The sequence below is a fragment of the Camelus bactrianus genome, chromosome 7 (assembly GCF_048773025.1).
Source record: "Camelus bactrianus isolate YW-2024 breed Bactrian camel chromosome 7, ASM4877302v1, whole genome shotgun sequence".
NCBI lineage: Eukaryota > Metazoa > Chordata > Mammalia > Artiodactyla > Camelidae > Camelus > Camelus bactrianus.
The window spans coordinates 45669747-45687782 of NC_133545.1; the positions used below are offsets into that span (position 1 = coordinate 45669747).

The window sequence follows — 18036 nt, forward strand, 5'->3', positions numbered from 1 at the left end:
AACAGTATCTCAGGGGAAAAAAATATGTGGTGTGGGAAGAGTTGAGCTTTAAAATAAATTATTGCCCTTGGTTGCTGAGTGCCAAGGTAAGAAGCACAGAAATACAAGTTGTAAAGGAAAAAAAATTCTAATAGAACTTCAGTACTTTCAACAAAAGTTAAAGAGTTTTAAAATATGTATATATATGTAAATATATATACGTTCAGACAGTATTTCTATTCAAGGTGAATCTTTGACAAAATAAAATTTTCTCAGTTTTATCACAGCATGAAAAGGTTAACATAATACTCTACTTTATACAAAACTTGGTTTTGTTTTCCCATGAAAAGTCTAACTATTTAAGCTATCTAAATCTCCTAAAATAATTTTACATAAATCAAATTTCCAAGTAAATCACCATTTCCAAAAAAATATTTAGAATTATAGAAAATAAAAATCATAAAGTCTAAATTGAATCAGAATAAGCCATGTCTTTATTAGAAAGAATTAATTCTTATAACTCTGTACCAAAAATTTTAAATGTCATCTCTCTGGTAAATTCATAATAGCAACAGGAATTGGGGTTTTCTTTACTGCATAAAGATAAACAAGCATAATTTCCAAGATCCTCATTTAACTTTGAGAACTTTGACTAATATTAAATTGAGAAATTTCTGGTTACTTGAACAATCCTTTAAAAATTAAAATTCATAAAGTGAATGAATACCAAGCATTGTTTAGAGATGTGTGTGTGTGTGTGTGTGTGTATGCATACGTCTTTTTATATGTAAGAAAGGAGTTATCAGTTAATAGGTGAACAAGGCTGTGCAAATACCTTGTGGGGCATACTGGTACACATGTTTTATTTTTCTTACCTTAAGAAGGATGAAATGGATGTAGGCGATCACAGGCAAATGTATACCATGTGTGCACGTGAGGCACAGCAGCCCAAAATGGAGCTCTGCTGGTTTGCAAGGTCCTTGTGTTGATGAACTAGTCTCAGCTACCTGCTTCCCAGAAGCCTCTGTACCTGTAGAGGGAAGTCAATTACTTCTGTTAAGTGTTGAAATCTATATAAGAGATCGAGACAACGCTAGGTATAATCATTACAAAACAAGATGAATACATTTATAACCAGTGGATGTGATTTGCCCGTTGGCTTATACAGAAAAAAGAAGATTAATTTTGTCCTAAAATTTGATCACTCAAGAATGTGAAAAAGTAAACATCAAATTTTGAGGGTGTATAATGAGTTGTAAAAGATCAGAGGGAAAATGAATTATATTTTCCTTAGTTTTATAATATCTGCAAATAACATGTTTGTAAGAAGTATTAAAATGTTTAACATAATTGACTTAATTTTGATGGATTTGTTTGTAGAGTAGAATTCAGGGATTGATAAACTTTTTCTATTAAGGGCCATACAGTAAATAAATAGCGTAGTGTGGGCCACAGGTCTCTGTTGGAACTATTCAACTCCTGTTGGATCCCCAAAAGAAACCAAGGACAAGTAAACAAATGGATATGACCAGATTTGACCCATGGGCCCCAGTTTGTGGACCCCAGAGACAGATAAATGGCTGTGAATTCTTTAAAGAAAAATGTTACATGGGTGGTATACAAAAAGAGCAAAACTAGAATTTAGTATTCTTCCTGCAAAAATGGCTGATTGATCTTTGATAACAGTTTGCTCTTTACAAGAAACAGTAAAGATCATTCTATACCTCTCTATACTCAGCAGCCTCTTAACTCTCTGTGCTTTATCTGTTCTTGAATCAATTTTAGCAAAAGTCAACTTTTGAAAAAACTAGGATTTCTAATAATTATAGTTACAGTGTGCTGTGGTTATTTTCTTTCTTGTCTGAGACTAATCACTTCTTGCCTTTAGTCACTTATGACTTAAGCTCATACCTTACTTCCTCTGTCATTTATTTTGGATATTGACTTTCACATCCCAATTTAGGCCCCACACTCAAAAATAACTCATCCTTACAATCTACACTAGCCTTTGGGATTTTCCAGATTGGATAATATCAATGATTTGTTTCCTCCTTATAAAAGAAGAATTCCTGGAAATAACTGGATATGTTGGAAAGCCTCCACATATTTACATACTTCACACTATTCATCAAAGCCCACAATAATACAAGAGCTAGCACATCAGAAGGGAAGCTCAACCTTCCTAGATTAATTATACACAAATAAAATGTTATTAATATGAAAATATTTTAGAGTTGAACACCTTTCAGACAGAAATATACTGATGGTCACGTACAAAGACTGGCACAGTAACTCCCAACAAATGCATTTTTTCCAAAAATTAAAATTTTGTTTCTAGGTTTAAATATCCTTACTAATTAGGAACAATAATAACACTCACATTATGGTATGACTTAAAATGTCCTGAAAATTTGTCAATGCCCACCATGTCCACAAGATATTTTTATTGTAGGGATGATCATTGACTAATTCTTTATAAATTCCATAATGTAATATACACCAAGAGAAGACTTCATCATCCCTCTTTCCGATATTGTTGTTATCAGCTGTATCACTGACAGGTGTTTTTTGCTTTTTCCTCAAAGTAGCCTTAAGTGTCCTGCTACAAACTACAGATGAGAAATTTGAGTCTTCAGGAAGAAGCATCACAAGAGCCTCAGTAAGTCCATGTTCTCTTAGCTAGAATATTAAAGTAATAGGCTGATGGGGGTAGGCTTTCTAGGGTAAGCTGACACATCACCAACAGATCTGTCAGTCTGTACCAAAGGCTGAAGTCTGGACTCTTAGTCCAGAAGCAGATAAATTCATGAAAGTAGGCTTCTAACCTGAGATTAGCAAAATAAGAATTAACTATCTAATAACAAATAAGACTGACTCAGGTGTGATTAATAGCATATTTTTAATGGGCATTTTTATTTCTCCATCTGTCTCTAAACATCAATTTAATAAGCTATACATATATACATATGTATATACATCTACATATATTAAATTAGAATGAAATACTCTTCAAATGGTATCTTGTTTAAACCAAACTCTCATAACTCAGGGGAAAAAAAATCTATGAATGATCTTAATAAGATTATAAGCTGATAAATTAATCAGAAAAATCTAAGATTTATGATTCTGAAAAAAGTGATATAATTGATCAGTCTTTTCTACAAAATAACTCAAAATGAGGATAACAATGATTAAATATTATGCAAAGAGCTTTACTATTTTTTCTTACTTTTCTAAGACCATATTATTTACATATTTTTAGTAAGAACATGCCCTCCTTTCTACTAAACATAATTGGAAAAATTGAATTTATAATACTGACCATGCTAGAAATGTCACATAGAAAAATAAATCTCATTTAATTGGCTATCATAAGCCTACGATTAAGGAGCAAGAACTATATACATCATATGTGAAAATGATGCCTATAAATTTTTAACCAAAAAAATTGGCTTTACACCCTTTCTGTAGCTTATGAAATCCTAGCTTTATTGATGGTAAAGAATTTCACATCCTGGCTGGCCAGAAACAGTGAGCAATTGTAGGAAGACCCTATAAGACACTGCAAGTGAAATCTGGGAGAAGAGAATTGGATGGTTTTTGGTTTCAGTAGACAAATTAATAAAGGCAATAAAAACACTTCCAGCATATAAAAAGGATAAAGATCCAGTCCTGATGGCTTTACAAAACTTTCAGACAGAAACTAGCTCCCAAGCCTTAGTATCCCATGACTCTAGTTTTATTAACTGTATCATAAGGAGGTACTTGTACATTAACCAATATCCCTTGTTACATCTATGTTTGTAAAACCAGCCAAATAAAAGAAAACATCAAATTAATGATGTGAATCATAAAATTGCTAAGGAAACATATGTGATCAAATCAGCACCTTTGGAGGAGAAATAAAGACTAGGAGGGTCAGAAGGCAAAACTGCCACCGTGCTCTGCCTCATTTGTAACTGCAAACCATCTCTCCCCATCCCCCTGGCCAGACAGTATTTTAAACCTGAGAATAATAACAACTAAACAAGAAACAAAACCAGGATTAAACAGATTACCCTATTTAGCTCTGATTCTCAAAACACAGACATACCTTGTTTTATTACACTTTGCTTTATTGCATTTCAAAGATATTGTGGTGTTTGTTTTTTTTTAACACATTGAAGGTTTGTGGCAACCCTGCATTGAGCGAGTCTATTGGTGCCATTTTTCCAGCAGTACTTGCTCACTTCAAGTCTCTGTGTCACATTTAGGTAATTCTCACACTATTTCGAGCTTTTTCATTATTATTATATTTGTTATGCTCACTTGTGATCAGTGATCTGTGATGTTATTGTTCTTTTGGGGCAGCATGAGCCACGCCCATATAACACAGCAAACTTGGTAAATGTGTGTGTTCTGACTGCTCCACCGACCAGCCATTCCCTCTTCTCGCTCCCTCCCCTCAGGCCTCCCTATTCCCTGAGACACAGCAATATTGAAATTAGGCCAGTCGATGACCCTACAATGGCTTTAAGTGTTCAAGTGAAAGGCAGAGTCATATGTCTCTTATTTTAAATCAGAAGCTAGGAATGATTATGTTTAGTGAGGAAAGCATGTTGAAAGCCAACACAGGCCAAAAGCTAGGCCTCTTGTGGCAGTAAGAAAGTTGTGAATGCAAAGGAAAAGTTCCTGAAGGAAATTAAAAGTGCTACTCCAGTGAACACATGAATAAAGAAAACAAAACAGCCTTCCTGCTGACATGGAGAAAGTTTTAGTGGTCTGGATAGACGATGAAACCAGCCACCACATTCCTTTAAGCCAAAGCCTAATCCAGAGCAATGCCCTAACTCTCTTCAATTCTGTGAAGGCTGAGAGAGGTGAGGAAGCTGCAGAAGAAAAGTTCAAATCTAGCAGAGGTTGGTTCATGAGGTTTAAGGAAAGAAATCATCTCCATAACATAAAACTGCAAAGTGAAGCAGCAAGTGCTGATGTAGAAGCTGCAGCTGGTTATCAGGAAGATGTAGTTGAGACCATTAATGAAGGTGCCTACACTAAACAACAGATTTACAATGTAGACAAAACAGTCTTATGTTGGAAAAAGATGACATCTAGAACTTTCATAGCTAGAGAGGAGAAGTCAATGCCTGGCTTCAAAGCTTCAAAGGACAAGCTGACCCTCTTGTTAAAAGCTAATGCAATTGATGACTCTAAGCCAATGTTCATTTACCATTCTGAAAATCCTATGACCCTAAAAAATGATGTTAAATCTACCCTGCCTGTGCTCTATAAATGGAACAACAAAGTCTGGATAACAGCACAGCTATTTACAGTAGCTGAATATTTTCAGTCTACGGTTGAGACCTATTGTTCAGAGAAAACAAATTTGTTTCAAAATATTACTGCTCACTGACAATGCACCTGGTCACCCAAGAACTCTGATGGAGATGGACAATGAGATTCATGTTGTTCTCATGCCTGCTAACACAACATCCATTCTGCAAGCTGTGGATCAAGGAGTAATTTCAACTTTCAAGTCTCATTAAGAAATGCATTTCATAAAACTGTAGCTGCCATAGATAGTGATTCCTATGCCACAGATAGTGGGTAAAGTAAATTGAAAACCTTCAGGAAAAGATTCACACTATTCTAGATGTGATTAAGAACATTTGTGATTCATGGGAAGAGGTCCAAATATCAACATTGACAGGAGTTTGGAAGAAATTGATTCCAGCCCTCATGGATGACTATGAGGGGCTCAAGATTTCCGTGAAGGAAGTAACTGCAGATGTGGTAGAAACAGAAAGAGAACTAGAATTACACATGGAGCCTGAAGATGTGACTGAATTGCTGCAATCTCATGATAAAAGATGTGGAGTTACTTCTTATGGATGAGAAGGAAGGTGGTTTCTTAAGTTAGAATCTACTCCTGGTGAAGCTGCTGTGAAGATTGTTGAAATGATAACAAAGTTCTTAAAATATTAATAAACTTAGGTGATAAAGCAGCTGCAGGGTTAGAGAGAATCAACTCCAATTTTGAAAGTTCTACTGTAGGTAAAATGCTATAGACTAGCATTGCATGCTACAGAGAATTTGTTCATGAAAGGAGAGTTAATCGATGCAGCAAACTTTACTGCTGTCTTATTTTAAGAAATTGCCACAACCACCCCAGCTTTCAGCAACCACCACCCTGATCAATCAGCAGCCCAAAATCAAGGCAAGACCCTCCACCAGCAAAAAGATTATAATTTGCTGAAGGCTCAGATGATGGTTAGCACATTTCAGAAACAAAATATTTTTAATTAAGGTATCTATATTATTTTTTAGATGTAATGTTATTGCATACTTAATAGACTACAGTATAGTGTAAACATAACTTTCATATGTACCAGGAAACCATCATGTGACTCGCTTTATTGCCATATTCACTTTACTATGGTGGTGGAACCAAACCTGCAATATCTCTGAGGTATGCCTATAAGTGAGACCTTGAGCCATTAGGTTATGACTCCTTGAAATATTGCAGTAAAAAACTTTATTCTGACTTCTGAAGTCCTGATGTCTCCAGATATAGGATCACATTTGAGTGCATGATAACCAAGTGAGACAACTGCTGTTTTCCCACTGTGAATGTACTACAATAGTCTTAGTAACTTATTTCTTTTCTCTAAACAACTGTTATGTATTTTATTTGGAGAAAGCCTTTAAAAGCATGGACTCCCTTGCAAAATCTCTTTGCAAGTAAGCTCCTTTTCTGTTCTAAATGCTTTTGTCTCTGTGGCTTCCTCCTATGTTTAAAATCCCTACATTTCTACTTGTAGCCCCTGCAAAGTAGCTTTGACAAATTCCTTGTGAACCTGTTTCAGATACTATGACCCTGGCTCAGCTATAACTAGCAGGCAGCCACTCTTTTACAGCCCAAGAGGATGTCTGCCCCAAGGTCCTAGGAAGGCTCAAGCAGCTCTGAGCCTCTGTTGTTTGCACCTGGCAGTAATGCACAGCCGTCTCTCTGGCACCATTAAGTTATCATCCCTTTTCAGCTCCACAAGCTTCTTTCAACATAAATGCTTCTCTCCCAGTTAAAAAATGACCCTGAGAGGGAGGAAAGGGAAGGCAGGCTCAGAGGAGGTTTTTGGATATTAAATCAGCCCAAGCGTAGAGAATCCACAGTGGATTAATCTTCTATTTCGTTTCCATTATGAGCCTGCCTATGTGAACAGAGCCACCCTGCCTCTCAGCCATTTTGTCTCTTCAAAAAGTTAATGCAGCTTCCAATTAGATCTTTTTTTTTTCTCTCCTGTTAGTCTTCATTCCCCCTCTGCTATCATCCTAGTAAGCCAGGTCTCAATTAGCCAGCCTGCTGGTGATTACCATCTTGTCGCTTCACTGTTCAGACATTCTCTAATTTCCTGGAGCATGCCAGCCCCCTTCCTCTCTTCTTTCCTCCCTCCAAAGTACTTTTGCTACAACTACAACCCACAATGTCTCAAACTGTATTATTCTGCAGGGCACAGAGGGCTGAGAGATAGGTCAGGACACATTTGCACGTTAGGAATCTTGGTAGACGGGAGTTTTCTACCAGAGTTACCAAGAGTCTATAACTGGACCAGTGAGACCCTCTCATGCCCCTGTAGACCAAAGAAGTTTAGGAAAACCCAAAACAGACTTTAGTTTTAAAAATAAAATTTTTAAAGGAATTCTTTAAAAAAATTTTTTTAAAGATTTAGCCTCTCAATTTCTATTATGAAAGATGACTGGTTGAACCCATTTACCAGTAACTCTCACCTCAGAAGTTAACTCAAAACTTCAGAGTTCTACTCTAACTCTTCCAGGAACTGAGTGAACTTGAGTTAACGTCACATTTTGACCTCAGTTTCTTTGTTTGTACATCTAGGGATCTTCTGTTTAACTTAAAGGTTCATATAGCATTTTAACAAAGAACAATAGATTTGTGGAGAAGTGACAAGACAAGGAAAAGAGGTTTAGGCTTTTAGGGATGGCAAACTATGGGAAGGTAAATATCTGGGGGAAACTAACGGAAGATAAGAGCTATTTAGTAACTTGTTATGTAGATTCCTCTTGGTGCCCATCTATGGATTGATAAGAGTCTAAAGTTATATCCTGGTGATTAAGAATCACCCTATTAATATAGGAAAGGGAGACATCTTTACAAATTTATGTCCTGCTTTTAGGCAACCAGAGGGGAGGGAAGAGAGCTTCCCTTGCACCTGCTTCTTCCCAATTGCCTTCAGCTCAAAATAATCCTTTTGCTAAAGTGGCATGTTCTGAGATGGCCTCTTCCAATACCCTGTATGACCCATAAAAATGATCCACAAGTGCTGAGTATTTGGATTTCCCAAAGAGATGGTCAATCATTCTACCATGAACTCTATCAAATGACAAGTACACATACACAGAGCTTTCAGTCAACTTTTTAGCACCTTGCTCCTCCTAAGTATGAAAACATCAAAAACATCCTTAGATATTTGAGGAGAGCCTAACATGAAAGACCAAGAATCAAACACACAAAGAGAAGAAAGAAACTCAAAGGAAACAAAGATTCTGTAGGCAATAGCAAAATATAAAAGTAAACAACAGACTATTTTAATACCCTCAGTAGTAAGAGAAGATATTGCATCCCTAAGACAAGATTCAGTGTATGGATGGAAGGGAAGAAGGTAGGGAAGGGGGTGGGGAAAGGAAGAAAAGGGGAGGGGAGGGCAAAGAAAAGAGAAGAGAAAATCCAAGAGCAAGAAAGAGCCTTGGGAAAAAAAAAAAAAACACCTGAAATTTTAAAAATTCGAAAGAAGAGCTGGAAGATGAAGTCAAGGAAATCTCTCAGGAAACAGAACCAAAAGTATCAAAACAAAACAAAACAAAACAAAACAAAACAAAACAAAACAAAACAAAACACCAAACCACCTAAATCAAAAACTGGGCTGAAGATCTAAACAGAAAATTCTCCAATGAAGACATACAGATGGCAACAGGCACATGAAAAGATGCTCAGTGTTGCTAATTATTAGAGAAATGCAAATCAAAACTACAATAAGGTATCCCCTCACACTGGTCAGAATGGGCATCATCAAAAAGTCTACAAATAATAAATGCAGAAGAGGGTGTAGAGAAAAGGGAATCCTCCTACACTGTTAGTGGGAATGTAAATTGGTGCAGCCACTATGGAAAACAGTTCAGATGTTCCTTAAAAAACTAGAATAGAGTTACCATATGATCCAGCAATCTCACTCCTGGGCATATATCCAGAAAAGACAAAAACTCTAATTCAAAAAGATACATGCACTTTGATGTTCACAGCAACATTATTTACAATAGCCAAGACATGGAAACAAACTAAATGTCAATTGACAGATGAATGGATAAGATGATGTGGTATATTTATACAACGGAATATTACTCAGCCATAAAAAGAGTGAAAAAAATGCCATTTCCAGTAACATGGATGAACCTAGAGATTATCTTACTAAGTGAACTAAATCAGACAAAGACAAATGTCATATGGTCTTGTTTGTATGTGGAATCTAAAAAAATGATACAAATAAATTTATTTACAAACCAGAAATAGACTCAGACATAGAAAATAAACTTATGGTTACCAAAGGGGAAAGGCAGGGTGGGGAGTGAGATAAGTTAGGAATTTGGGATTAACAGATTTGCACTACTATATGTAAAATATACAACAAAGACCTACTATATAGTACAAAGAACTATATTCAATATCTTGTAATAATCTATAATGGACAAGAATCTGAAAAAGAATATATATACAAATATATATATATTAAACTAAATCACTTTGCTGTATACCTGAAACATTGTAAATCAACTATACTTCAATAAAAATTTTTAAAAAGAAAATAGAACCAAAAGACAAAGAAAAACAAAGTTAGAAAGAAAAGATTAAAAATTAGAGAATTATTCCCATGACCAAATCTGACTAATAGTTCCAGAAAGAGAAAACAGAGAAAACAACAAAATTATTATTACATAAATAGTACAAGAAATGAACTAAAGAACATGAACTTCTGGTATAAAAGGACCCATCAGTTCCCAACACAATCAATGAAAAGAGATCCTTTTTAATGCACATCACTGTGAAGTTTCAGAATACCAACTTTAAAAGAAAGATCCTCCTAAGAAGAATCAACAATCAGAATGGCATTGGGCTTCCCAACAGGAAGTGTCCAGAGGCAATGAAACAACACCTCAACACCTTCAAAAGTCTTATGGAGAGTGATTTCTATGATTCTATACCTATTCAAACTATCGGTCAATTTGTATGAAGAAATAAAATCAATTCAGACACACAAAATCTTTAAAATGTTACCTCAGTCCATCCTTTCTCAGGAAGCAATTTTATCGGTTAGGAATTGTATAGTTACAGAGACAATTGCAGTCAGCTTCAACATATAAAGGTTTCTTTGTTTCTCTAATTAAAATAAGGCTAGAGGTAGGGAGTTCAAGCCAGCATGTGATTCCAAGAAATCATCAGGGACATAGTTCATTCTATCTTTCTGATTGCTATTAATAGTACATTCATTCCCATGGTCACTACATAGCTATCAGAGCACCAGCCATCATATCCATATTCCGGCAGAAAAAAGAAGAAGAAAGCACAGAGGACAAAAGAGCTATCTCCGAAATCACACTAATTTATGTATCATTGACCACTCCTGTCCATAAGGAAGCCTGGGAAATACAGCTTTGTTATTTGCTAAGCCTAATAATGTAAGGATGTCATTAGATGGTAAGAAGAGGATCATGGGTGTTGTTTAGACAACTAGCAGTGTAATGAGAGATATGCTCCACCAAAATGAAGGGCTAAATCAAGAAAAAAGGAGACAATATTTGAGATGCAGATGAGCTAACATAGTGGTGGGGGGGTGGGGGTTATCAATGGAAAGTCCTGTACAGCAGGCTAAGAGAACTAGTCTAGATGGAGGCTTCCAGGAGAGATGTGTCTAAATGTGATTGGAATGGTGTGTGCCTCTCAGTAACAGAAGATTATAAAGAACTTGTAGGGTTTTGGCTTGTGTTGGGTGATTTGGGGGAGGGTTTATGGAAGCAGAGTTTTGCTCTGAATTGGCTTCTGCAGGAAGCAGGGGTGAGGTAATTCTATCTTTGGGTATCTTAATAAATGTTATCTGGAAAGAGGGAAGACTAGATCAAGGCTAAAGTTGTACTTGGTAAAGAACAGCAGTCACTCACACTAGCCAGAAGAGGTGATGGTTGATATTTTGTGGTTTGGCCAACGTTCATGTTTTTCCAGGAGTCAGACATGGTTGTAGAGTGGTCTTGTTTCTGTCTTGACTCATCTTGACCAGAGTGGCCTTGCTTTGATGTTAATGTTGTGACGTTGTTCACATTTAGCAGGAGAACACCAAGCCCTAACTGGCAGTACCAGGCTGGCTTCCAGGTTCCAGGAGCTGCTTTTCTCTTTCTCACTGGGTAGCTGCAAAGGTTTGCATCTGTATCATGTCAAGTGGGAAATGGCACATCAGCTATGAACTTGAAGGGCCCTGCCACACCAGGACTAAAGCTGATGCTGCAGTTTGTTCCTAATTTGGTTCCATGTGTCTGATCTCAATTGGTCAACCTCGGAGAGGAGGAAGCCTGTGACTGGCAACCCCAGCACCCAACATATGCAGGAAGCCTAATGAGCAAATCCAAGGGCCAGCTTTTGAGATACCAGGCCCCATGTAGGGCCACAGCAGCCGGCAGGAGAGCACGTGGACTTTTGGTCTGTGTCTGGACAGCAACTGGACATGGCTCTGGGTACTGCAGTTTCAGCTGAGCAGGTATATCCCTGGAACAAAGTCTCTTCATTCCAGGGAAGGCTCACCCCAAACAGAAAAGCTTTAATATACAGGCTTTTTAGCTATAGGTATATGGAATAATTTCTGTGAATAGAGCATATTTTCTTTCTTTTAAATGTGTCTTAGCCAGAACTACTGTAAACTACAAAGAGCACCTACATTCCCCCATGAGCCACAGAACATTAATGTGTGAATCTGATCTTTAAACCCTTAGTGCTGGGCATCATAGGAGGCACTAGACCAGCTGTCTCAAATTATATTCCTCTATTTTAGGTCCTGAAAGTCTAGGACAGGAAGTCTACGAGAAGTGGCAGATTTTATCAATGAGCAAATATAGTGGAAATGGGCAGCTAGCACGAGAGGGGTGGAGTGGTTATCACAGAGGAAATAAATCATCTTCTTAGAATTAAAGTCATAAAAAAAAAAGTCCATGTAATTTATTTTAAACTCAGAGTCTTAGAAAGGAATTAAAAGACTTCAGCAGGAACATGCTGTCTTTACAAATTAGGTTTACTCAGGGAATCAAGGGAGAATTGGATCAGCTTAAGAAACAAGTTTTGGTCTTTTAGGCAGAACACTGGCTGTGGGAAAGGGAAAGGAAAGGGAAAAGAAAAAAATAAAAAGATATACTAATTAAACTACAGGGACAAAAGCTTGCCTTAGGAGAAAAGTCAGAAAAAGTTAAGAGACCACAAGGCTAGAGATCTCAAAACAGATTTCAAAGAGTGGAGGAAAAAAAAAAAAAACTATATTCAGACTTAACTGCTTGAAAAGCTGCACTCAGGGATGACTAGGACATTTTAGTTAATATCAGATCAGAGGGGGCAATGGGGCCAAGGTGATCCAACAGAGGGAAATCTGGAGACCACAGAAGGTGAGGAAATGATGGTTTGGGGACACCAGGGCTCAGGAGACTCTCCAGGACCACCCTCTCCAAGTGTCAGGTGGCAAATTAACAAGGACAATGGGGAAACTACCCTTGGATGATTGCGACACTTACAGGAGATATACAGAACATTTGCTCTGATTTGAGAGGGGAAGACCAGGAAAATTAGTGAGCATTACTGCAGGAATTAGTAAGTGGATCTCAAGATCTGGAGGTAGACACAGCCTGCACAGTGAGAAAATGTGCCTGAGATATGTAGGGGATTCTGTGTAGGGAAGGAAAGAGATACGATCGCGTGCAGCCTGGCAGGATTATGACAGATTGAGTCTTGGTCTCCACTAGAGGCTGGGTCTATCTGAGGATATCTCCTGGTGGAATTACCTGACTTGGGGAAGGAAAATGGAGAGATTTATTTAAATAATGGAGAGCCCCAAGAGGCCCCTGTGAAGAAGAAACTAAGCCAGCATGAAAGGAGAGAAGCGCTTGTTGGCAGAAAAAAAAGATTCAACTCATGTGTACATGTTTCCTCAACATGAACTTGGGGCTGGTGCCATGAGAACCCTGTGAGTCCTACTGACTGCACAGCAGTAAGTCAGCTTTGAAGAAGATGGGCATTCTTGTGTGCCCAGGGTATCAGGGCTGCAGAGGGAAGCCAGGCTTTGCAGAAGGAGGCTCCTCTTACTGTAGAGAGAGCAAAACAGGAAAGCAGGCATTTGGGCATTCATTGTTGAACTTCAATTAACAAGCCAAAGATTTTAATTTTGAAGTCTTTTTGAACTTTGAGAATGAAAGAGAATGCATATTCAAATCTGAGACACTGGCATAACTGCAGACACTGTGTTATTTGATCTATGTTTAGGCTGGCTGGCAATTAAGTTCATTTAATCATCCATGGCTAGTTATTTTGAACTGCATGGCTAAAGACATAAGTGGATTTAGGATACAGTAAAGGGAATTTAGGATATAGTAAAAACATAGAAAACAAACTTATGGTTACCGGGGGTAAGAGTGTAGGAAGGGATAAATTGGGAGTTCAAGATTTGCAGATACTACTATATACAAAGTAGATAAACAACAAGTTTCCACCATATAGCACAGGGAGCTATATTCAATATCTTGTAGTAATCTATAATGGAAAAGAATATGAAAATGAGTATGTGTATGTGTATGTATGACTGAAACATGATGTACATCAGAAATTGACACAGCATTGTAAACCGACTATACTTCAATTTTTTAAAAAAAAAGGAGAGGTCAGATCTTTCCCTCCCACTGTCTTGGCCCCTGTTTTGCCCGGTGCATTTATGGGACCATGTGCCAGACAAGGGTTTATTCTACCAAGTGAGCCCTTCCCACTGGCAAGTCCCTCAGTCCAGACTTCTGGGGAGGTAAGAGTTGGGAACCACAATTTGGCTTTGGGTCCAAGCTGCATTCTCCATGCAAACCTTATCCAGAACCCCCAGAGGGGTGCTGTGCATACTGGCCCATCCATAAAGGAGATTTCAGAATTCTTAGCTGGTAACTCACGGCTGCCTTCACACGACTAGAACTTGGCTGGGGAGGCAGGCTCTATCCTCCAATGGTTTTGTTCCTTGTATAGAGGAAAAATTGAGGAAACTCCTTTGGGGAAGTCTTACCTGTCTCTTAGAGATTCACATCTTGCTATAAAGAACATATTGATTATGTAACTAAGTTTTTAGAATTAGACACACTCAGGCTCAAGCACCAGCCGACTGAGTCACTTACTGTCCTTATCAACCTTTGGCAAATTCCTTTAACCTCTCGGTGACTCAGGTTTTTCATCTGTAAGATCGGGTTTATAATAGATAGCATGCTTTTGAATGCAATTTACAGAAGGCTCAACTCAAAAATGGTTAACCAGGAAAGTAGTTTATTGTCTTACATACTTGGTAGTTCAGAGGTTAGGCAGACTGCTGGGTTGGTTAATTCAACAGTGCCATCAAAGACCTCCATTCTTTTTATTTTTCTGCTCTACCATTAACAGTGTCAGCTTCTTCCAAGAGCAGTAAGAATGTAGATTGTCCTATTCTCAGTTGTTTCCATTTTTTCAGTTGTCTGTAATCTTGAAGACTCAGTGACAGGGCAGGCTAAACTTAATGTGGAGCACTGAAAGGGGATAGCCATGGACTGCAGTGGTCTCTGTCAGTGTCTCATCCACATCCCTTCACCCTTACTACATCAAGGCATAGTGGCTCCACTTCTAAGTGCCAGAACAGACACTTCTTTAGCTTTGTCTGGTTTCTACAGCCCATGTCAGGACAGAAGAGCCAGCATGTAACACATCCATTCACCTAGCTCCCTCAAGAGGGATGACATGAAAGCATTCTTGCCCTCACAGTTTCCCAGGCAGGTTTAACACCAGGAGCTCACTCTGCGAGCTGACTGTATAATGCTCTGTCTGGGCTGCCTTCTACCTCTGTCTTATTTCTGCATTTCCTGTGCCTTTAAATTCCTGTTTCTGAGTCTGGTTTTTCCAGAAACCTGCTTAAGATGGTCACCTTCAAAGCTGCTAGAAAACCAAGTCATTACTTTAAAAAGTTATAACCCAGGAGAAAGAAACAAGGATTCATCTTGCCTATCCTATTATAGGATGAAATCACCTTAACAAATATTCGACAAGAAGTCTTTTTATAGAAGTCCTCCAGCTAATATATGATAGAGAAATGATTGAATTAAACATTATCATTTGCAACCACTAAAGAATTGAATCTAGGCAATAATCATCAATGACTTCTAACCTCAAAATAGAGAGACCACTAGACATCTTGATATACCTTCTTCCACAACACCACCTGTGGCATAGTATTATCCCCCAAAATTCAGTGCTGAATCTGATCAATCAAACCTATTACTGGTTTACAGGAAACACAAGGAATAAGGAATATATTAAACCCCACTCCAGAGAGGAAATCAGCAAAATCCAGATTGTGAGAACTCTACAAGATGAACCAACCCAGTTCTTCTACCAAAAAAAAAAAAAAAATCACAAGACAGAAAAAAGAAATAGAGAGGAGAATCAGTGAACTTGAGACATAGTAACCAGCTGGAATAATGAAACTTTTTGGATCATCCATGAGGGCAAGGGAAAGAGAAGGGCTGGAAAGAAGTGGGTGGCAATGGGGAGGGGAGAACAGAGGGGGAGAGATAGCTGTTTGTCCTCCTTTCAAGTAACTTGTTCTTTAAAGAAAGGACATGCTTATTCAATGAGATTTACCTACTAATTCACTAGTTGTAATAGCAGAACAGCCTCTTTCCATCAGAAAAGGGAAAGACATGAGAAGCGGAGCTGGAGAGGGCTTTGAAAATGAGAATGCAAACTTAAAGAGCATTTGGTACTCTATTTTTAAAGTGTATTTAAATCTGACCTAGAAACCCTGGAGCTTATAAGATCTTGGGGGGAAGGGGGAGATTTCTAAGATATTTATTATTAAAACCTTCTTGTCTTTGCCCTCTTCTCTGCTTTTCTCCTTTCTTTCTTACAAAGAAGAGACAATTTATCCCTTTGCCTCTGAGCTAAGCATCCATTCATCTCTGAAGAAACAGCACCTGTGCCCCAACGAGCCTTATGGAGCTGAGATGCAAGGACCTCTTCTGACATCAGAGAGAACATGAATGTAAAAGTTTTCCATGTGCTTACTTGAGAGGCAGCTTTTCTGAGTTGCCAGCTTGCTTTTGAAGGCAAGAAAGGAGACTATATTAGTTAGCATAAATACTTGCTTCAGCATTTCCCCCATTTATTCTACCTGAGCAGGTGCACAGTCCTTTAATCAACTGACAAGAAAGGAAAGCTTGCAATTTTCATCATTTAAAAAGAGAGAAAGATGAAATAGAGGTGAAGGAGAGGAAGAGAGAGTGTGAAAAACAGACACACATACTTGAAAGACAGGGAGCTTGGGGTAATAGTGGAGTCAGAGACAGAGAGGAAAAGAATGAACACATGGTTTTACGTTTTTCTCTGAGCTTTTTGTGAATAACAGGTAACTTGTTGAATAGAAAAAGATGGTTTTAAAAGATTTATCTTACAGATAGAGTGGGAAGCTAAAGGCCTTTCAGAATGTTCAAAAAATAATGGGAGATAAAAAATGTTAAACAAAAAAGTAATAATAATGGAAGACTATTCAAGATAAAGAATTTAATTAAATTATGAATTTTTACATCCACCCCTCCTCACCTTCTGACGGAGGGAGATATTTTAGAGAACTCTATTTTTTGACTGAACACAAAAATCCTAAGAAATGAGACAGAGGGACAGAAAGATCTATAAGAAGATCCAGAAAGAGTTACCTGGAGGAGCCCAGGAAGGTGTGAGGAAGGCATGGGAGAGGAAGTGTGAAGGGAAGGGAGACACACGCACATTACACAGATACGTATATACACATACAGAGAGAGACAAGCTGAAACCTCAGGGCAGACCTGAGTATATCAAGGACAGGTACTTCTGGTTTGCAAGCGTAAAGTGCATAAATCCAAAGAGAGTGACCATAACCTCCAGCTCAATCAACAGCTAGGAAAATGTGCCAGAACTTTACCTTATCTCATCATGCACAGGCTACAACATATTTTATCAGAATGAGGGAGGCAGGGAGCCACCCAGGGAGAAATCTGATCTCTTAGTGAGAAAGTAATTGCAATTCTCTGCTCTGCTCACCCAAACGCTTGAGGCAGCTGAACAGCCACTGGTTGGATTATCACGAATTGTAAGTTTATCTCACCAATTATCAACATTAAAATTATAAAATCACAATTCAGCCAATGAGTCATCAGTGGGTTAAGCAGCTGCCATTAAGCATTTAGCTCCATTCTAAATTCACTTCCTGTATTTTGATGGAGAAGGGTTTCTACTTGACTCATCGAACACTTGGGCAATCAGAACTATACTGTCTGATACTACACAACATCTCCATTTTTAAAAAAATCAATGCACAGAAAAGCAACTCTTTACGTCATTTATGGAAGGCATTGCATGGTTTAACCCAGGTGTTATTTACATGGCTATCGGGAGAAGTAAGCTTTACCACGGCCCAACTGCTTGATTCAACATGCCAAAACCTTGCCTGATATCTGGCATGCCCACTAAAATATCCATAATACTCCCTGCTGTATTTACAGTGAGAAATCAAGAGGAATGAGAGTATTATTAAAGTTCTTGTGACTGATGTCTATATCAAATAATCTACTTGGAAATATAGACACCAATGTTATATAGACACCCACCATTAAGAAGGAAACATGCTACAAATAAGAGAACTCGGAGAAAGAGAATATAACATATATAACAAATCACTACCGAAGTGAAATACGTTAGAAAAAAATACAACCCTAGTAGAAAATTCTCTC

General features: G+C 37.9%; 1 long non-coding RNA gene across 1 annotated transcript in view; it reads right to left on the bottom strand.

Annotated features, from left to right (window-relative positions):
• Positions 1 to 875: 875 nt before the first annotated feature.
• Positions 876 to 18036, bottom strand: part of LOC141578256 (uncharacterized) — a 104938-nt gene continuing 87777 nt past the window's right edge. The window contains exon 3 of the long non-coding RNA XR_012508397.1: positions 876 to 1009. This is a non-coding gene — a long non-coding RNA (uncharacterized LOC141578256). The remainder of the gene's footprint in view (positions 1010 to 18036) is intronic.